Below are 22,515 nucleotides of genomic sequence, written 5' to 3' on the forward strand. Positions count from 1 at the left end.
GAGGTGGAGAACTAGGTCTTTCTCTGTGGTCTCCACAGGGGATTCAGACATCCTTTCATCTTGGGAGATGCAAGACGAGCCTGCATTCAAGTCACTGCAGGGATATCCGGCCTTATTTCGAGTCAGGGCATCGCGGTGTCCATTCCACTTGAGGCCGCAAAATCAGGGTCCCTCTCAGATACCTAGAGCTGAGAGAAGCCTCCTCTTGAGGTGCTTGTGGTAAGGTGGTATTCCTCTGGAGTCGAAGCCAGGGACTAACCTCTCATCTCGAGTTGATTTTTGGTCCACGGAGCTCTTTCGTGTTGCTACAGTGGCCTCAGGATCCCTCTATCCTGGAAACAGTGTTCCTGGGCTTTCTCTGGAGTGCCACTAAGGAAATCAAGGCTCCTTTCATGTGTGATGTGCAACACGGAATTGCTCTGCACGCAGTGCAGGGGAATCGGGCCTCATCTCGCGGCGAGGGGGAAGTCTCATGGTTTTTCTCGAGTTGCGGCGGGAACCTGAGGTATATTCTCGAGTTACGACGGGGATGGCCCTTCCACACAAGTGTTTCTTCAGCGACGTCAGGACTCCTGCCTAGTTGCGAGGGACAACTCGGGATTCTCCTCGAGGCTTGCCAGGGCAATTGGGAAGCCTCTCCAGGTGAGGCGGGGGACCAAGGGTCCCTTTCCATGTGCCACAGGAATCCTGGGACTTCTATCAAGTTTCACGAGTAGTCAGGCATCGTCTCCTTTGGAGGCACTGATCTCCGCGTACCTCTGGAGTTTTCACAGGATGTGAGGTTTCCGGTCGCGAGGAGGTGGCGAACTAGGTCTTTCTCTGTGGTCTCCACAGGGGATTCAGACATCCTTTCATCTTGGGAGGTGCAAGACGAGCCTGCATTCAAGTCACTGCAGGGATATCCGGCCTTATTTCGAGTCAGGGCACCGCGGTGTCCATTCCACTTGAGGCCGCAAACTCAGGGTCCCTCTCACATACCTAGAGCTTAGAGAAGCCTCCTCTTGAGGTGCTTGTGGTAAGGTGGTATTCCTCTGGAGTTGAAGCCAGGGACTAACCTCTCATCTCGAGTTGATTTTTGGTCCACGGAGCTCTTTCGTGTTGCTACAGTGATCTCAGGATCCCTCTAGCCTTGAAACAGTGTTCTTGGGGTTTCTCTGGAGTGCCATCAAGGAAATCAAGGCTCCTTTCATGTGTGATGTGCCACACAGAATTGCTCTGCATGCAGTGCAGGGGAATCGGCCCTCATCTCACGGCGAGGGGGAAGTCTCATGGTTTTTCTCGAGTTGCGGCGGGAACCTGGGGTATATTCTCGAGTTACGACGGGGATGGCCCTTCCACTCACGTGTTTGTTCAGCGACGTCAGGACTCCTGCCTAGTTGCGAGGGACAACTCGGGATTCTCCTCGAGGCTTGGCAGGGCAGTTGGGACGCCTCTCCAGCTGAGGCGGGAGACCAAGTGTCCCTTTCCACGTGCCACAGGAATCCTGGGACTCCTATCAAGTTTCACGAGGAGTCAGGCATCGTCTCCTTTGGAAGTACTGATCTCCGCGTACCTCTGGAGTTTTCAAAGGATGTGAGGCCTCCGGTTGCGATGAGATGGGGAACTAGGTCTTTCTCTATGGTCTCCACAGGGGATTCAGACATCCTTTCATCTTGAGAGATGCAAGACGAGCCTGCATTCAAGTCACTGCAGGGATATCCGGCGTTATTTCGAGTCAGGGCATCGCGGTGTCCATTCCACTTGAGGCCGCAAAATCAGGGTCCCTCTCACATACCTAGAGCTGAGAGAAGCCTCCTCTTGAGGTGCTTGTGGTAAGGTGGTATTCCTCTGGAGTCGAAGCCAGGGACTAACCTCTCATCTCGAGTTGATTTTTGGTCCACGGAGCTCTTTCATGTTGCTACAGTGACCTCAGGATCCCTCTAGCCTGGAAACAGTGTTCCTGGGCTTTCTCTGGAGTGACACTAAGGAAATCAAGGCTCCTTTCATGTGTGATGTGCAACACGGAATTGCTCTGTACGCAGTGCAGGGGAATCGGGCCTCATCTCGCGGCGAGGGGGAAGTCTCATGGTTTTTCTCGAGTTGCGGCGGGAACCTGGGGTATATTCTCGAGTTACGACGGGGATGGCCCTTCCACACAAGTGTTTGTTCAGCGACGTCAGGACTCCTGCCTAGTTGCGAGGGACAACTCGGGATTCTCCTCGAGGCTTGGCAGGGCAATTGGGAGGCCTCTCCAACTGAGGCGGGAGACCAAGGGTCCCTTTGCACGTGCCACAGGAATCCTGGGACTCCTATCAAGTTTCACGAGGAGTCAGGCATCGTCTCCTTTGGAGGCACTGATCTCCGCGTACCTCTGGAATTTTCAAAGGATGTGAGGCCGCCGGTCGCGATGAGGTGGGGAACTAGGTCTTTCTCTGTGGTCTCCACAGGGGATTCAGACATCCTTTCGTCTTGGGAGATGCAAGACGAGCCTGCATTCAAGTCACTGCAGGGATATCCGGCCTTATTTCGAGTCAGGGCATCGCGGTGTCCATTCCACTTGAGGCCGCAAAATCAGGGTCCCTCTCACATACCTAGAGCTGAGAGAAGCCTCCTCTTGAGGTGCTTGTGGTAAGGTGGTATTCCTCTGGAGTCGAAGCCAGGGACTAACCTCTCATCTCGAGTTGATTTTTGGTCCACGGAGCTCTTTCGTGTTGCTACAGTGACCTCAGGATCCCTCTAGCCTTGAAACAGTGTTCTTGGGGTTTCTCTGGAGTGCCATCAAGGAAATCAAGGCTCCTTTCATGTGTGATGTGCAACACGGAATTGCTCTGCACGCAGTGCAGGGGAATCGGGCCTCATCTCGCGGCGAGGGGGAAGTCTCATGGTTTTTCTCGAGTTGCGGCGGGAACCTGGGGTATATTCTCGAGTTACGACGGGGATGGCCCTTCCACACACGTGTTTGTTCAGCGACGTCAGGACTCCTGCCTAGTTGCGAGGGACAACTCGGGATTCTCCTCGAGGCTTGGCAGGGCAATTGGGACGTCTCTCCAGCTGAGGCGGGAGACCAAGGGTCCCTTTCCACGTGCCACAGGAATCCTGGGACTCCTATAAAGTTTCACGAGGAGTCAGGCATCGTCTCCTTTGGAGGCACTGATCTCCGCGTACCTCTGGAGTTTTCAAAGGATGTGAGGCCTCCGGTCGCGATGAGGTGGTGAACTAGGTCTTTCTCTGTGGTCTCCACAGGGGATTCAGACATCCTTTCGTCTTGGGAGATGCAAGACGAGCCTGCATTCAAGTCACTGCAGGGATATCCGGCCTTATTTCGAGTCAGGGCATCGCGGTGTCCATTCCACTTGAGGCCGGAAACTCAGGGTCCCTCTCACATACCTAGAGCTGAGAGAAGCCTCCTCTTGAGGTGCTTGTGGTAAGGTGGTATTCCTCTGGAGTGGAAGCCAGGGACTAACCTCTCATCTCGAGTTGATTTTTGGTCCACGGAGCTCTTTCGTGTTGCTACAGTGACCTCAGGATCCCTCTAGCCTTGAAACAGTGTTCTTGGGGTTTCTCTGGAGTGCCATCAAGGAAATCAAGGCTCCTTTCATGTGTGATGTGCAACACGGAATTGCTCTGCACGCAGTGCAGGGGAATCGGGCGTCATCTCACGGCGAGGGGGAAGTCTGATGGTTTTTCTCGAGTTGCGGCGGGAACCTTGGGTATATTCTCGAGTTACGACGGGGATGGCCCTTCCACCCACGTGTTTCTTCAGCGACGTCAGGACTCCTGCCTAGTTGCGAGGGACAACTCGGGATTCTCCTTGAGGCTTGGCAGGGCAATTGGGACGCCTCTCCAGCTGAGGCGGGAGACCAAGGTTCCCTTTCCACGTGCCACAGGAATCCTGGGACTCCTATCAAGTTTCACGAGGAGTAAGGCATCGTCTCCTTTGGAGGCACTGATCTCCGCGTACCTCTGGAGTTTTCAAAGGATGTGAGGCCTCCGGTTGCGATGAGGTGGGTAACTAGGTCTTTCTCTATGGTCTCCACAGGGGTTTCAGACATCGTTCATCTTGCGAGATGCAAGACGAGCCTGCATTCAAGTCACTGCAGGGATATCCGGCCTTATTTGGAGTCAGGGCATCCCGGTGTTCATTCCACTTGAGGCCGCAAACTCAGGGTCCCTCTCACATACCTAGAGCTGAGAGAAGACTCCTCTTGAAGTGCTTGTGGTAAGGTGGTTTCCTCTGGAGTCGAAGCCAGGGACTAACCTCTCATCTCGAGTTGATTTTTGGTCCACGGAGCTCTTTCGTGTTGCTACAGTAACCTCAGGATCCCTCTGGCCTTGAAACAGTGTTCCTGGGGTTTCACTGGAGTGCCATCAAGGAAATCAAGGCTCCTTTCATGTGTGATGTGCAAGACGGAATTGCTCTGCACGCAGTGCAGGGGAATCGGGCCTCATCTCGCGGCGAGGGGGAAGTCTCATGGTTTTTCTCGAGTTGCGGCGGGAACCTTGGGTATATTCTCGAGTTACAACGGGGATGGCCCTTCCACCCACGTGTTTGTTCAGCGACATCAGGACTCCTGCCTAGTTACGAGGGACAACTCGGGATTCTCCTCGAGGCTTGCCAGGGCAATTGGGACGCCTCTCCAGCTGAGGCGGGAGACCAAGGGTCCCTTTCCACGTGCCACAGGAATCCTGGGACTCCTATCAAGTTTCACGAGGAGTCAGGCATCGTCTCCTTTGGAGGCACTGATCTCCGCATACCTCTGGAGTTTTCAAAGGATGTGAGGCCTCCGGTCGCGATGAGGTGGGGAACTAGGTCTTTCTCTGTGGTCTGCACAGGGGATTCAGACATCCTTTCATCTTGGGAGATGCAAGACGAGCCTGCATTCAAGTCACGGCAGGGATATCCGGCCTTATTTCGCGACAGGGCATCGCGGTGTTCATTCCACTTGAGGCCGCAAACTCAGGGTCCCTCTCACATAGCTAGAGCTCAGAGAAGCCTCCTCTTGAGGTGCTTGCAGTCAGGTGGTATTCCGCTGGAGTCGAAGCCAGGGACTAACCTCTCATCTCGAGTTGATTTTTGGTCCACGGATCTCTTTCGTGTGGCTACAGTGACCTCAGGATCCCTTTAGCCTTGAAACAGTGTTCTTGGGGTTTCTCTGGAGTGCCATCAAGGAAATCAAGGCTCCTTTCATGTGTGATGTGCAACACGGAATTGCTCTGCACGCAGTGCAGGGGAATCGGGCCTCATCTCGCGGCGAGGGGGAAGTCTCATGGTTTTTCTCGAGTTGCGGCGGGAACCTGGGGTATATTCTCGAGTTACGACGGGGATGGCCCTTCCACCCACGTGTTTGTTCAGCGACGTCAGGACTCCTGCCTAGTTGCGAGGGACAACTCGGGATTCTCCTTGAGGCTTGGCAGGGCAGTTGTGCCGCCTCTCCAGCTGAGGCGGGAGACCAAGGGTCCCTTTCCATGTGCCACAGGAATCCTGGGACTCCTATCAAGTTTCACGAGGAGTCAGGCATCGTCTCCTATGGAGGCACTGATCTCCGCGTACCTCTGGAGTTTTCAAAGGAAGTGAGGCCTCCGGTCGCGATAAGGTGGGGAACTAGGTCTTTCTCTGTGGTCTCCACAGGGGATTCAGACATCCTTTCATCTTGGGAGATGCAAGACGAACCTACATTCAAGTCACTGCAGGGATGTCCGACCTTATTTCGAGTCAGGGCATCGCGGTGTCCATTTCACTTGAGGCCGCAAACTCAGGGTCCCCCTCACATAGCTAGAGCTGAGAGAAGCCTCCTCTTGAGGTGCTTGTGGTAAGGTGGTATTCCTCTGGAGTCGAAGCCAGGGACTAACCTCTCATCTCGAGTTGATTTTTGGTCCACGGAGCTCTTTCGTGTTGCTACAGTGACCGCAGGATCCCTCTATCCTTGAAACAGTGTTCTTGGGGTTTCTCTGGAGTGCCATCAAGGAAATCAAGGCTCCTTTCATGTGTGATGTGCAACACGGAATTGCTCTGCATGTAGTGCAGGGGAATCGGCCCTCATCTCACGGCGAGGGGGAAGTCTCATGGTTTTTCTCGAGTTGCGGCGGGAACCTGGTGTATATTCTCGAGTTACGACGGGGATGGCCCTTCCACACAAGTGTTTCTTCAGCGACGTCAGGACTCCTGCCTAGTTGCGAGGGACAACTCGGGATTCTCCTCGAGGCTTGGCAGGGCAATTGGGACGCCTCTCCAGCTGAGGTGGGGTACCAAGGGTCCCTTTCCACGTGCCACAGGAATCCTGGGACTCCTATCAAGTTTCACGAGGAGTCAGGCATCGTCTCCTTTGGAGGGACTGATCTCCGCGTACCTCTGAAATTTTCAAAGGATATGAGGCTTCCGGTCGCCATGAGGTGGGGAACTAGGTCTTTCTCTGTGGTCTCCACAGGGGATTCAGACATCCTTTTGTCTTGGGAGATGCAAGACCAGCCTGCATTCAAGTCACTGCAGGGATATCCGGCCTTATTTCGCTTCAGGGCATCGCAGTGTCCATTCCACTTGAGGCCGAAAAATCAGGGTTCCTCTCACATACCTAGAGCTGAGAGAAGCCTCCTCTTGAGGTGCTTGTGGTAAGGTGGTATTCCTCTGGAGTCAAAGCCAGGGACTATCCTCTCATCTCGAGTTGATTTTTGGTCCACGGAGCTCTTTCGTGTTGCTACAGTGACCTCAGGATCCCTCTAGCCTTGAAACAGTGTTCTTGGGGTTTCTCTGGAGTGCCATCAAGGAAATCAAGGCTCCTTTCATGTGTGATGTGCAAGACGGAATTGCTCTGTACGCAGTGCAGGGGAATCGGGCCTCATCTCGCGGCGAGGGGGAAGTCTCATGGTTTTTCTCGAGTTGCGGCGGGAACCTTGGGTATATTCTCGAGTTACAACGGGGATGGCCCTTCCACCCACGTGTTTGTTCAGCGACGTCAGGACTCCTGCCTAGTTGCGAGGGACAACTCGGGATTCTCCTCGAGGCTTGGCAGGGCAATTGGGACGCCTCTCCAGCTGAGGAAGGAGAACAAGGGTCCCTTTCCACGTGCCACAGGAATCCTGGGACTCCTATCAAGTTTCACGAGGAGTCAGGCATCGTCTCCTTTGGAGGCACTGATCTCCGCATACCTCTGGAGTTTTCAAAGGATGTGAGGCCTCCGGTTGCGATGAGGTGGGGAACTAGGTCTTTCTCTGTGGTCTGCACAGGGGATTCAGACATCCTTTCATCTTGGGAGATGCAAGACGAGCCTGCATTCAAGTCACGGCAGGGATATCCGGCCTTATTTCGCGACAGGGCATCGCGGTGTTCATTTCACTTGAGGCCGCAAACTCAGGGTCCCTCTCACATAGCTAGAGCTCAGAGAAGCCTCCTCTTGAGGTGCTTGCAGTCAGGTGGTATTCCTCTGGAGTCGAAGCCAGGGACAAACCTCTCATCTCGAGTTGATTTTTGGTCCACGGATCTCTTTCGTGTTGCTACAGTGACCTCAGGATCCCTCTAGCCTTGAAACAGTGTTCTTGGGGTTTCTCTGGAGTGCCATCAAGGAAATCAAGGCTCCTTTCATGTGTGATGTGCAACACGGAATTGCTCTGCACGCAGTGCAGGGGAATCGGGCCTCATCTCGCGGCGAGGGGGAAGTCTCATGGTTTTTCTCGAGTTGCGGCGGGAACCTGGGGTAAATTCCCGAGTTATGACGGGGATGGACCTTCCACCCTCGTGTTTGTTCAGCGACGTCAGGACTCCTGCCTAGTTGCGAGGGACAACTCGGGATTCTCCTCGAGGCTTGGCAGGGCAATTGGGACGCCTCTCCAGGTGAGCCGGGAGACCAAGGGTCCCTTTGCACGTGCCACAGGAATCCTGGGACTCCTATCAAGTTTCAGGAGGAGTCAGGCATCGTCTCCTTTGGAGGCACTGATCTCCGCGTACCTCTGAAGTTTTCAAAGGATGTGAGGCCTCCGGTCGCGATGAGGTGGGGAACTAGGTCTTTCTCTGTGGTCTCCACAGGGGATTCAGACATCCTTTCGTCTTGGGAGATGCAAGACGAGCCTGCATTCAAGTCACTGCAGGGATATCCGGCCTTATTTCCAGTCAGGGCATCGCGGTGTCCATTCCACTTGCGGCCGCAAACTCAAGGTCCCTCTCACATACCTAGAGCTGAGAGAAGCCTCCTCTTGAGGTGCTTGTGGTAAGGTGGTATTCCTCTGGAGTCGAAGCCAGGGACTAACCTCTCATCTCGAGTTGATTTTTGGTCCACGGAGCTCTTTCGTGTTGCTACAGTAACCTCAGGATCCCTCTGGCCTTGAAACAGTGTTCCTGGGGTTTCACTGGACTGCCATCAAGGAAATCAAGGCGCCTTTCATGTGTGATGTGCAACACGGAATTGCTCTGCACGCAATGCAGGGGAATCGGGCCTCATCTCGCGGCGAGGGGGAAGTCTCATGGATTTTCTCGAGCTGCGGCGGGAACCTGGGGTATATTCTCGAGTTACGACGGGGTTGGCCTTTCCACCCACGTGTTTGTTCAGCGACGTCAGGACTCCTGCATAGTTGCGAGGGACAACTCGGGATTCTCCTCGAGGCTTGGCAGGGCAATTGGGACGCCTCTCCAGCTGAGGCGGGAGACCAAGGGTCCCTTTCCACGTGCCACAGGAATCGTGGGACTCCTATCAAGTTTCACGAGGAGTCAGGCATCGTCTCCTTTGGAGGGACTGATCTCCGCGTACCTCTGAAGTTTTCAAAGGATGTGAGGCCTCCGGTCGCGATGAGGTGGGGAACTAGGTCTTTCTCTGTGGTTTCCACAGGGGATTCAGACATCCTTTCATATTGGGAGATGCAAGACGAGCCTGCATTCAATTCACTGCAAGGATATCCGGCCTTATTTCGCTTCAGGGCATCGCAGTGTCCATTCCACTAGAGGCCGCAAAATCAGGGTCCCTCTCACATACCTAGAGCTGAGAGAAGCCTCCTCTTGAGGTGCTTGTGGTAAGGTGGTATTCCTCTGGAGTCGAAGCCAGGGACTAACCTCTCATCTCGAGTTGATTTTTGGTCCACGGAGCTCTTTCGTGTTGCTACAGTGACCGCAGGATCCCTCTATCCTTGAAACAGTGTTCTTGGGGTTTCTCTGGAGTGCCATCAAGGAAATCAAGGCTCCTTTCATGTGTGATGTGCAACACGGAATTGCTCTGCATGTAGTGCAGGGGAATCGGCCCTCATCTCACGGCGAGGGGGAAGTCTCATGGTTTTTCTCGAGTTGCGGCGGGAACCTGGTGTATATTCTCGAGTTACGACGGGGATGGCCCTTCCACACAAGTGTTTCTTCAGCGACGTCAGGACTCCTGCCTAGTTGCGAGGGACAACTCGGGATTCTCCTCGAGGCTTGGCAGGGCAATTGGGACGCCTCTCCAGCTGAGGTGGGGGACCAAGGGTCCCTTTCCACGTGCCACAGGAATCCTGGGACTCCTATCAAGTTTCACGAGGAGTCAGGCATCGTCTCCTTTGGAGGGACTGATCTCCGCGTACCTCTGAAGTTTTCAAAGGATATGAGGCTTCCGGTAGCCATGAGGTGGGGAACTAGGTCTTTCTCTGTGGTCTCCACAGGGGATTCAGACATCCTTTCGTCTTGGGAGATGCAAGACCAGCCTGCATTCAAGTCACTGCAGGGATATCCGGCCTTATTTCGCTTCAGGGCATCGCAGTGTCCATTCCACTTGAGGCCGAAAAATCAGGGTTCCTCTCACATACCTAGAGCTGATAGAAGCCTCCTCTTGAGGTGCTTGTGGTAAGGTGGTATTCCTCTGGAGTCGAAGCCAGGGACAAACCTCTCATCTCGAGTTGATTTTTGGTCCACGGATCTCTTTCGTGTTGCTACAGTGACCTCAGGATCCCTCTAGCCTTGAAACAGTGTTCTTGGGGTTTCTCTGGAGTGCCATCAAGGAAATCAAGGCTCCTTTCATGTGTGATGTGCAACACGGAATTGCTCTGCACGCAGTGCAGGGGAATCGGGCCTCATCTCGCGGCGAGGGGGAAGTCTCATGGTTTTTCTCGAGTTGCGACGGGAACCTGGGGTAAATTCCCGAGTTATGACGGGGATGGACCTTCCACCCTCGTGTTTGTTCAGCGACGTCAGGACTCCTGCCTAGTTGCGAGGGACAACTCGGGATTCTCCTCGAGGCTTGGCAGGGCAATTGGGACGCCTCTCCAGGTGAGCCGGGAGACCAAGGGTCCCTTTGCACGTGCCACAGGAATCCTGGGACTCCTATCAAGTTTCAGGAGGAGTCAGGCATCGTCTCCTTTGGAGGCACTGATCTCCGCGTACCTCTGAAGTTTTCAAAGGATGTGAGGCCTCCGGTCGCGATGAGGTGGGGAACTAGGTCTTTCTCTGTGGTCTCCACAGGGGATTCAGACATCCTTTCGTCTTGGGAGATGCAAGACGAGCCTGCATTCAAGTCACTGCAGGGATATCCGGCCTTATTTCCAGTCAGGGCATCGCGGTGTCCATTCCACTTGCGGCCGCAAACTCAAGGTCCCTCTCACATACCTAGAGCTGAGAGAAGCCTCCTCTTGAGGTGCTTGTGGTAAGGTGGTATTCCTCTGGAGTCGAAGCCAGGGACTAACCTCTCATCTCGAGTTGATTTTTGGTCCACGGAGCTCTTTCGTGTTGCTACAGTAACCTCAGGATCCCTCTGGCCTTGAAACAGTGTTCCTGGGGTTTCACTGGACTGCCATCAAGGAAATCAAGGCGCCTTTCATGTGTGATGTGCAACACGGAATTGCTCTGCACGCAATGCAGGGGAATCGGGCCTCATCTCGCGGCGAGGGGGAAGTCTCATGGATTTTCTCGAGCTGCGGCGGGAACCTGGGGTATATTCTCGAGTTACGACGGGGTTGGCCTTTCCACCCACGTGTTTGTTCAGCGACGTCAGGACTCCTGCATAGTTGCGAGGGACAACTCGGGATTCTCCTCGAGGCTTGGCAGGGCAATTGGGACGCCTCTCCAGCTGAGGCGGGAGACCAAGGGTCCCTTTCCACGTGCCACAGGAATCGTGGGACTCCTATCAAGTTTCACGAGGAGTCAGGCATCGTCTCCTTTGGAGGGACTGATCTCCGCGTACCTCTGAAGTTTTCAAAGGATGTGAGGCCTCCGGTCGCGATGAGGTGGGGAACTAGGTCTTTCTCTGTGGTTTCCACAGGGGATTCAGACATCCTTTCATATTGGGAGATGCAAGACGAGCCTGCATTCAATTCACTGCAAGGATATCCGGCCTTATTTCGCTTCAGGGCATCGCAGTGTCCATTCCACTAGAGGCCGCAAAATCAGGGTCCCTCTCACATACCTAGAGCTGAGAGAAGCCTCCTCTTGAGGTGCTTGTGGTAAGGTGGTATTCCTCTGGAGTCGAAGCCAGGGACTAACCTCTCATCTCGAGTTGATTTTTGGTCCACGGAGCTCTTTCGTGTTGCTACAGTGACCGCAGGATCCCTCTATCCTTGAAACAGTGTTCTTGGGGTTTCTCTGGAGTGCCATCAAGGAAATCAAGGCTCCTTTCATGTGTGATGTGCAACACGGAATTGCTCTGCATGTAGTGCAGGGGAATCGGCCCTCATCTCACGGCGAGGGGGAAGTCTCATGGTTTTTCTCGAGTTGCGGCGGGAACCTGGTGTATATTCTCGAGTTACGACGGGGATGGCCCTTCCACACAAGTGTTTCTTCAGCGACGTCAGGACTCCTGCCTAGTTGCGAGGGACAACTCGGGATTCTCCTCGAGGCTTGGCAGGGCAATTGGGACGCCTCTCCAGCTGAGGTGGGGGACCAAGGGTCCCTTTCCACGTGCCACAGGAATCCTGGGACTCCTATCAAGTTTCACGAGGAGTCAGGCATCGTCTCCTTTGGAGGGACTGATCTCCGCGTACCTCTGAAGTTTTCAAAGGATATGAGGCTTCCGGTAGCCATGAGGTGGGGAACTAGGTCTTTCTCTGTGGTCTCCACAGGGGATTCAGACATCCTTTCGTCTTGGGAGATGCAAGACCAGCCTGCATTCAAGTCACTGCAGGGATATCCGGCCTTATTTCGCTTCAGGGCATCGCAGTGTCCATTCCACTTGAGGCCGAAAAATCAGGGTTCCTCTCACATACCTAGAGCTGAGAGAAGCCTCCTCTTGAGGTGCTTGTGGTAAGGTGGTATTCCTCTGGAGTCGAAGCCAGGGACTATCCTCTCATCTCGAGTTGATTTTTGGTCCACGGAGCTCTTTCGTGTTGCTACAGTGACCTCAGGATCCCTCTAGCCTTGAAACAGTGTTCTTGGGGTTTCTCTGGAGTGCCATCAAGGAAATCAAGGCTCCTTTCATGTGTGATGTGCAAGACGGAATTGCTCTGTACGCAGTGCAGGGGAATCGGGCCTCATCTCGCGGCGAGGGGGAAGTCTCATGGTTTTTCTCGAGTTGCGGCGGGAACCTTGGGTATATTCTCGAGTTACAACGGGGATGGCCCTTCCACCCACGTGTTTGTTCAGCGACGTCAGGACTCCTGCCTAGTTGCGAGGGACAACTCGGGATTCTCCTCGAGGCTTGGCAGGGCAATTGGGACGCCTCTCCAGCTGAGGAAGGAGAACAAGGGTCCCTTTCCACGTGCCACAGGAATCCTGGGACTCCTATCAAGTTTCACGAGGAGTCAGGCATCGTCTCCTTTGGAGGCACTGATCTCCGCATACCTCTGGAGTTTTCAAAGGAAGTGAGGCCTCCGGTTGTGATGAGGTGGGGAACTAGGTCTTTCTCTGTGGTCTGCACAGGGGATTCAGACATCCTTTCATCTTGGGAGATGCAAGACGAGCCTGCATTCAAGTCACGGCAGGGATATCCGGCCTTATTTCGCGACAGGGCATCGCGGTGTTCATTTCACTTGAGGCCGCAAACTCAGGGTCCCTCTCACATAGCTAGAGCTCAGAGAAGCCTCCTCTTGAGGTGCTTGCAGTCAGGTGGTATTCCTCTGGAGTCGAAGCCAGGGACTAACCTCTCATCTCGAGTTGATTTTTGGTCCACGGATCTCTTTCGTGTTGCTACAGTGACCTCAGGATCCCTCTAGCCTTGAAACAGTGTTCTTGGGGTTTCTCTGGAGTGCCATCAAGGAAATCAAGGCTCCTTTCATGTGTGATGTGCAACACGGAATTGCTCTGCACGCAGTGCAGGGGAATCGGGCCTCATCTCGCGGCGAGGGGGAAGTCTCATGGTTTTTCTCGAGTTGCGGCGGGAACCTGGGGTAAATTCCCGAGTTATGACGGGGATGGACCTTCCACCCTCGTGTTTGTTCAGCGACGTCAGGACTCCTGCCTAGTTGCGAGGGACAACTCGGGATTCTCCTCGAGGCTTGGCAGGGCAATTGGGACGCCTCTCCAGGTGAGCCGGGAGACCAAGGGTCCCTTTGCACGTGCCACAGGAATCCTGGGACTCCTATCAAGTTTCAGGAGGAGTCAGGCATCGTCTCCTTTGGAGGCACTGATCTCCGCGTACCTCTGAAGTTTTCAAAGGATGTGAGGCCTCCGGTCGCGATGAGGTGGGGAACTAGGTCTTTCTCTGTGGTCTCCACAGGGGATTCAGACATCCTTTCGTCTTGGGAGATGCAAGACGAGCCTGCATTCAAGTCACTGCAGGGATATCCGGCCTTATTTCCAGTCAGGGCATCGCGGTGTCCATTCAACTTGCGGCCGCAAACTCAAGGTCCCTCTCACATACCTAGAGCTGAGAGAAGCCTCCTCTTGAGGTGCTTGTGGTAAGGTGGTATTCCTCTGGAGTCGAAGCCAGGGACTAACCTCTCATCTCGAGTTGATTTTTGGTCCACGGAGCTCTTTCGTGTTGCTACAGTAACCTCAGGATCCCTCTGGCCTTGAAACAGTGTTCCTGGGGTTTCACTGGACTGCCATCAAGGAAATCAAGGCGCCTTTCATGTGTGATGTGCAACACGGAATTGCTCTGCACGCAATGCAGGGGAATCGGGCCTCATCTCGCGGCGAGGGGGAAGTCTCATGGATTTTCTCGAGCTGCGGCGGGAACCTGGGGTATATTCTCGAGTTACGACGGGGTTGGCCTTTCCACCCACGTGTTTGTTCAGCGACGTCAGGACTCCTGCATAGTTGCGAGGGACAACTCGGGATTCTCCTCGAGGCTTGGCAGGGCAATTGGGACGCCTCTCCAGCTGAGGCGGGAGACCAAGGGTCCCTTTCCACGTGCCACAGGAATCGTGGGACTCCTATCAAGTTTCACGAGGAGTCAGGCATCGTCTCCTTTGGAGGGACTGATCTCCGCGTACCTCTGAAGTTTTCAAAGGATGTGAGGCCTCCGGTCGCGATGAGGTGGGGAACTAGGTCTTTCTCTGTGGTTTCCACAGGGGATTCAGACATCCTTTCATATTGGGAGATGCAAGACGAGCCTGCATTCAATTCACTGCAAGGATATCCGGCCTTATTTCGCTTCAGGGCATCGCAGTGTCCATTCCACTAGAGGCCGCAAAATCAGGGTCCCTCTCACATACCTAGAGCTGAGAGAAGCCTCCTCTTGAGGTGCTTGTGGTAAGGTGGTATTCCTCTGGAGTCGAAGCCAGGGACTAACCTCTCATCTCGAGTTGATTTTTGGTCCACGGAGCTCTTTCGTGTTGCTACAGTGACCGCAGGATCCCTCTATCCTTGAAACAGTGTTCTTGGGGTTTCTCTGGAGTGCCATCAAGGAAATCAAGGCTCCTTTCATGTGTGATGTGCAACACGGAATTGCTCTGCATGTAGTGCAGGGGAATCGGCCCTCATCTCACGGCGAGGGGGAAGTCTCATGGTTTTTCTCGAGTTGCGGCGGGAACCTGGTGTATATTCTCGAGTTACGACGGGGATGGCCCTTCCACCCTCGTGTTTGTTCAGCGACGTCAGGACTCCTGCCTAGTTGCGAGGGACAACTCGGGATTCTCCTCGAGGCTTGGCAGGGCAATTGGGACGCCTCTCCAGCTGAGGTGGGGGACCAAGGGTCCCTTTCCACGTGCCACAGGAATCCTGGGACTCCTATCAAGTTTCACGAGGAGTCAGGCATCGTCTCCTTTGGAGGGACTGATCTCCGCGTACCTCTGAAGTTTTCAAAGGATATGAGGCTTCCGGTAGCCATGAGGTGGGGAACTAGGTCTTTCTATGTGGTCTCCACAGGGGATTCAGACATCCTTTCGTCTTGGGAGATGCAAGACCAGCCTGCATTCAAGTCACTGCAGGGATATCCGGCCTTATTTCGCTTCAGGGCATCGCAGTGTCCATTCCACTTGAGGCCGAAAAATCAGGGTTCCTCTCACATACCTAGAGCTGAGAGAAGCCTCCTCTTGAGGTGCTTGTGGTAAGGTGGTATTCCTCTGGAGTCGAAGCCAGGGACTATCCTCTCATCTCGAGTTGATTTTTGGTCCACGGAGCTCTTTCGTGTTGCTACAGTGACCTCAGGATCCCTCTAGCCTTGAAACAGTGTTCTTGGGGTTTCTCTGGAGTGCCATCAAGGAAATCAAGGCTCCTTTCATGTGTGATGTGCAAGACGGAATTGCTCTGTACGCAGTGCAGGGGAATCGGGCCTCATCTCGCGGCGAGGGGGAAGTCTCATGGTTTTTCTCGAGTTGCGGCGGGAACCTTGGGTATATTCTCGAGTTACAACGGGGATGGCCCTTCCACCCACGTGTTTGTTCAGCGACGTCAGGACTCCTGCCTAGTTGCGAGGGACAACTCGGGATTCTCCTCGAGGCTTGGCAGGGCAATTGGGACGCCTCTCCAGCTGAGGAAGGAGAACAAGGGTCCCTTTCCACGTGCCACAGGAATCCTGGGACTCCTATCAAGTTTCACGAGGAGTCAGGCATCGTCTCCTTTGGAGGCACTGATCTCCGCATACCTCTGGAGTTTTCAAAGGAAGTGAGGCCTCCGGTTGTGATGAGGTGGGGAACTAGGTCTTTCTCTGTGGTCTGCACAGGGGATTCAGACATCCTTTCATCTTGGGAGATGCAAGACGAGCCTGCATTCAAGTCACGGCAGGGATATCCGGCCTTATTTCGCGATAGGGCATCGCGGTGTTCATTTCACTTGAGGCCGCAAACTCAGGGTCCCTCTCACATAGCTAGAGCTCAGAGAAGCCTCCTCTTGAGGTGCTTGCAGTCAGGTGGTATTCCTCTGGAGTCGAAGCCAGGGACTAACCTCTCATCTCGAGTTGATTTTTGGTCCACGGATCTCTTTCGTGTGGCTACAGTGACCTCAGGATCCCTCTAGCCTTGAAACAGTGTTCTTGGGGTTTCTCTGGAGTGCGATCAAGGAAATCAAGGCTCCTTTCATGTGTGATGTGCAACACGGAATTGCTCTGCACGCAGTGCAGGGGAATCGGGCCTCATCTCGCGGCGAGGGGGAAGTCTCATGGTTTTTCTCGAGTTGCGGCGGGAACCTGGGGTAAATTCCCGAGTTATGACGGGGATGGACCTTCCACCCTCGTGTTTGTTCAGCGACGTCAGGACTCCTGCCTAGTTGCGAGGGACAACTCGGGATTCTCCTCGAGGCTTGGCAGGGCAATTGGGATTCCTCTCCAGGTGAGCCGGGAGACCAAGGGACCCTTTGCACGTGCCACAGGAATCCTGGGACTCCTATCAAGTTTCAGGAGGAGTCAGGCATCGTCTCCTTTGGAGGCACTGATCTCCGCGTACCTCTGGAGTTTTCAAAGGATGTGAGGCCTCCGGTCGCGATGAGGTGGGGAACTAGGTCTTTCTCTGTGGTCTCCACAGGGGATTCAGACATCCTTTCGTCTTGGGAGATGCAAGACGAGCCTGCATTCAAGTCACTGCAGGGATATCCGGCCTTATTTCGAGTCAGGGCATCGCGGTGTCCATTCAACTTGCGGCCGCAAACTCAAGGTCCCTCTCACATACCTAGAGCTGAGAGAAGCCTCCTCTTGAGGTGCTTGTGGTAAGGTGGTATTCCTCTGGAGTCGAAGCCAGGGACTAACCTCTCATCTCGAGTTGATTTTTGGTCCACGGAGCTCTTTCGTGTTGCTACAGTGACCGCAGGATCCCTCTATCCTTGAAACAGTGTTCTTGGGGTTTCTCTGGAGTGCCATCAAGGAAATCAAGGCTCCTTTCATGTGTGATGTGCAACACGGAATTGCTCTGCATGTAGTGCAGGGGAATCGGCCCTCATCTCACGGCGAGGGGGAAGTCTCATGGTTTTTCTCGAGTTGCGGCGGGAACCTGGTGTATATTCTCGAGTTACGACGGGGATGGCCCTTCCACACAAGTGTTTCTTCAGCGACGTCAGGACTCCTGCCTAGTTGCGAGGGACAACTCGGGATTCTCCTCGAGGCTTGGCAGGGCAATTGGGACGCCTCTCCAGCTGAGGTGGGGGACCAAGGGTCCCTTTCCACGTGCCACAGTAATCCTGGGACTCCTATCAAGTTTCACGAGGAGTCAGGCATCGTCTCCTTTGGAGGGACTGATCTCCGCGTACCTCTGAAGTTTTCAAAGGATATGAGGCTTCCGGTCGCCATGAGGTGGGGAACTAGGTCTTTCTCTCTGGTCTCCACAGGGGATTCAGACATCCTTTCGTCTTGGGAGATGCAAGACCAGCCTGCATTCAAGTCACTGCAGGGATATCCAGCCTTATTTCGCTTCAGGGCATCGCAGTGTCCATTCCACTTGAGGCCGAAAAATCAGGGTTCCTCTCACATACCTAGAGCTGAGAGAAGCCTCCTCTTGAGGTGCTTGTGGTAAGGTGGTATTCCTCTGGAGTCGAAGCCAGGGACTATCCTCTCATCTCGAGTTGATTTTTGGTCCACGGAGCTCTTTCGTGTTGCTACAGTGACCTCAGGATCCCTCTAGCCTTGAAACAGTGTTCTTGGGGTTTCTCTGGAGTGCCATCAAGGAAATCAAGGCTCCTTTCATGTGTGATGTGCAAGACGGAATTGCTCTGCACGCAGTGCAGGGGAATCGGGCCTCATCTTGCGGCGAGTGGGAAGTCTCATGGTTTTTCTCGAGTTGCGGCGGGAACCTTGGGTATATTCTCGAGTTACAACGGGGATGGCCCTTCCACCCACGTGTTTGTTCAGCGACGTCAGGACTCCTGCCTAGTTGCGAGGGACAACTCGGGATTCTCCTCGAGGCTTGGCAGGGCAATTGGGACGCCTCTCCAGCTGAGGAAGGAGAACAAGGGTCCCTTTCCACGTGCCACAGGAATCCTGGGACTCCTATCAAGTTTCACGAGGAGTCAGGCATCGTCTCCTTTGGAGGCACTGATCTCCGCATACCTCTGGAGTTTTCAAAGGATGTGAGGCCTCCGGTTGCGATGAGGTGGGGAACTAGGTCTTTCTCTGTGGTCTGCACAGGGGATTCAGACATCCTTTCATCTTGGGAGATGCAAGACGAGCCTGCATTCAAGTCACGGCAGGGATATCCGGCCTTATTTCGCGACAGGGCATCGCGGTGTTCATTCCACTTGAGGCCGCAAACTCAGGGTCCCTCTCACATAGCTAGAGCTCAGAGAAGCCTCCTCTTGAGGTGCTTGTGGTAAGGTGGTATTCCTCTGGAGTCGAAGCCAGGGACTAACCTCTCATCTCGAGTTGATTTTTGGTCCACGGATCTCTTTCGTGTGGCTACAGTGACCTCAGGATCCCTCTAGCCTTGAAACAGTGTTCTTGGGGTTTCTCTGGAGTGCCATCAAGGAAATCAAGGCTCCTTTCATGTGTGATGTGCAAGACGGAATTGCTCTGCACGCAGTGCAGGGGAATCGGGCCTCATCTCGCGGCGAGGGGGAAGTCTCATGGTTTTTCTCGAGTTGCGGCGGGAACCTGGGGTATATTCTCGAGTTACGACGGGGATGGCCCTTCCACCCACGTGTTTGTTCAGCGACGTCAGGACTCCTGCCTAGTTGCGAGGGACAACTCTGGATTCTCCTTGAGGCTTGGCAGGGCAATTGGGACGCCTCTCCAGCTGAGGCGGGAGACCAAGTGTCCCTTTCCACGTGCCACAGGAATTCTGGGACTCCTATCAAGTTTCACGAGGAGTCAGGCATCGTCTCCTTTGGAGGCACTGATCTCCGCATACCTCTGGAGTTTGCAAAGGATGTGAGGCCTCCGGTCGCGATGAGGTGGGGAACTAGGTCTTTCTCTGTGGTCTACACAGGTGATTCAGACATCCTTTCGTCTTGGGAGATGCAAGACGAGCCTGCATTCAAGTCAGTGCAGGGATATCCGGGCTTATTTCGAGTCAGGGCATCGCGGTGTCCATTCCACTTGAGGCTGCAAACTCAGGGTCCCTCTCACATACCTACAGCTGAGAGAAGCCTCCTCTTGACGTGCTTGTGGTAAGGTGGTATTCCTCTGGAGTCGAAGCCAGGGACTAACCTCTCATCTCGAGTTGATTTTTGGTCCACGGAGCTCTTTCGTGTTGCTACAGTGACCTCAGGATCCCTCTAGCCTGGAAACAGTGTTCTTGGGGTTTCTCTGGAGTGCCATCAAGGAAATCAAGGCTCCTTTCATGTGTGATGTGCAAGACGGAATTGCTCTGCACGCAGTGCAGGGGAATCGGGCCTCATCTCGCGGCGATGGGGAAGTCTCATGGTTTTTCTCGAGTTGCGGCGGGAACCTGGGGTATATTCTCGAGTTACGACGGGGATGGCCCTTCCACTCACGTGTTTGTTCAGCGACGTCAGGACTCCTGCCTAGTTGCGAGGGACAACTCGGGATTCTCCTCGAGACTTGGCAGGGCAATTGGGACCCCTCTCGAGCTGAGGCGGGAGACCAAGTGTCCCTTTCCATGTGCCACAGGAATCGTGGGACTCCTATAAAGTTTCACGAGGAGTCAGGCATCGTCTCCTTTGGAGGCACTGATCTCCGCGTACCTCTGGAGTTTTCAAAGGATGTGAGGCCTCCGGTCGCCATGAGGTGGGGAACTAGGTCTTTCTGTGTGGTCAACACAGGGGATTCAGACATCCTGTTATCTTGGAAGATGCCAAACGAGCCTGCATTCAAGACACTGCAGGGATATCCGGCCTTATTTCGAGTCAGGGCATCGCAGTGTCCATTCCACTTGAGGCCGCAAACTCAGGGTCCCTGTCACATACCTAGAGCTGAGAGAAGCCTCCTCTTGAGGTGCTTGTGGTAAGGTGGCATTCCTCTGGAGTCGAAGCCAGGGACTAACCTCTCATCTCGAGTTGATTTTTGGTCCACGGAGCTCTTTTGTGTTGCTACAGTGACCTCAGGATCCCTCTAGCCTTGAAACAGTGTTCTTGGGGTTTCTCTGGAGTGCCATCAAGGAAATCAAGGCTCCTCTCATGTGTGATGTGCAACACGGAATTGCTCTGCACGCAGTGCAGGGGAATCGGGCCTCATCTCCCGGCGAGGGGGAAGTCTCATGGTTTTTCTCGAGTTGCGGCGGGAACTTGTGGTATATTCTCGAGTTACGACGGGGATGGCCCTTCCACCCACGTGTTTCTTCAGTGACGTCAGGACTCCTGCCTAGTTGCGAGGGACAACTCGGGATTCTCCTTGAGGCTTGGCAGGGCAATTGGGACGCCTCTCCAGCTGAGGCGGGAGACCAAGGGTCCCTTTCCATGTGCCACAGGAATCCTGGGACTCCTATCAAGTTTCACGAGGAGTCAGGCATCGTCTCCTTTGGAGGCACTGATCTCCGCGTACCTCTGGAGTTTTCAAAGGAAGTGAGGCCTCCGGTCGCGATGAGGTGGGGAACTAGGTCTTTCTCTGTGGTCTCCACAGGGGATTCAGACATCCTTTCATTTTGGGAGATGCAAGACGAACCTGCATTCAAGTCACTGCAGGGATGTCCGACCTTATTTCGAGTCAGGGCATCGCGGTGTCCATTTCACTTGAGGCCGCAAACTCAGGGTCCCCCTCACATAGCTAGAGCTCAGAGAAGCCTCCTCTTGAGGTGCTTGCAGTCAGGTGGTATTCCTCTGGAGTCGAAGCCAGGGACTAACCTCTCATCTCGAGTTGATTTTTGGTCCACGGATGTCTTTCGTGTGGCTACAGTGACCTCAGGATCCCTCTAGCCTTGAAACAGTGTTCTTGGGGTTTCTCTGGAGTGCCATCAAGGAAATCAAGGCTCCTTTCATGTGTGATGTGCAAGACGGAATTGCTCTGCACGCAGTGCAGGGGAATCGGGCCTCATCTCGCGGCGAGGGGGAAGTCTCATGGTTTTTCTCGAGTTGCGGCGGGAACCTGGGGTATATTTTCGAGTTACGACGGGGATGGCCCTTCCACCCACGTGTTTGTTCAGCGACGTCAGGACTCCTGCCTAGTTGCGAGGGACAACTCTGGATTCTCCTCGAGGCTTGCCAGGGCAATTGGGACGCCTCTCCAGCTGAGGCGGGAGACCAAGTGTCCCTTTCCACGTGCCACAGGAATTCTGGGACTCCTATCAAGTTTCACGAGGTGTCAGGCATCGTCTCCTTTGGAGGCACTGATCTCCGCGTACCTCTGGAGTTTTCAAAGGAAGTGAGGCCTCCGGTCGCGATGAGGTGGGGAACTAGGTCTTTCTCTGTGGTCTCCACAGGGGATTCAGACATCCTTTCATCTTGGGAGATGCAAGACGAACCTGCATTCAAGTCACTGCAGGGATGTCCGACCTTATTTCGAGTCAGGGCATCGCAGTGTCCATTTCACTTGAGGCCGCAAACTCAGGGTCCCCCTCACATAGCTAGAGCTCAGAGAAGCCTCCTCTTGAGGTGCTTGCAGTCAGGTGGTATTCCTCTGGAGTCGAAGCCAGGGACTAACCTCTCATCTCGAGTTGATTTTTGGTCCACGGATGTCTTTCGTGTGGCTACAGTGACCTCAGGATCCCTCTAGCCTTGAAACAGTTTTCTTGGGGTTTCTCTGGAGTGCCATCAAGGAAATCAAGGCTCCTTTCATGTGTGATGTGCAACACGGAATTGCTCTGCACGCAGTGCAGGGGAATCGGGCCTCATCTCGCGGCGAGGGGGAAGTCTCATGGTTTTTCTCGAGTTGCGGCGGGAACCTGGGGTATATTTTCGAGTTACGACGGGGATGGCCCTTCCACTCACGTGTTTGTTCAGCGACGTCAGGACTTCTGCCTAGTTGCGAGGGACAACTCTGGATTCTCCTCGAGGCTTGCCAGGGCAATTGGGACGCCTCTCCAGCTGAGGCGGGAGACCAAGTGTCCCTTTCCACGTGCCACAGGAATTCTGCGACTCCTATCAAGTTTCACGAGGAGTCAGGCATCGTCTCCTTTGGAGGCACTGATCTCCACGTACCTCTGGAGTTTTCAAAGGATGTGAGGCCTCCGGTCGCGATGAGGTGGGGAACTAGGTCTTTCTCTGTGGTCTACACAGGTGATTCAGACATCCTTTCGTCTTGGGAGATGCAAGACGAGCCTGCATTCCAGTCAGTGCAGGGATATCCGGGCTTATTTCGAGTCAGGGCATCGCGGTGTCCATTCCACTTGAGGCCGCAAACTCAGGGTCCCTCTCACATACCTACAGCTGAGAGAAGCCTCCTCTTGACGTGCTTGTGGTAAGGTGGT

Source organism: Cervus elaphus, chromosome 13 (assembly GCF_910594005.1).
Source record: "Cervus elaphus chromosome 13, mCerEla1.1, whole genome shotgun sequence".
Taxonomy (NCBI): Eukaryota; Metazoa; Chordata; class Mammalia; order Artiodactyla; family Cervidae; genus Cervus; species Cervus elaphus.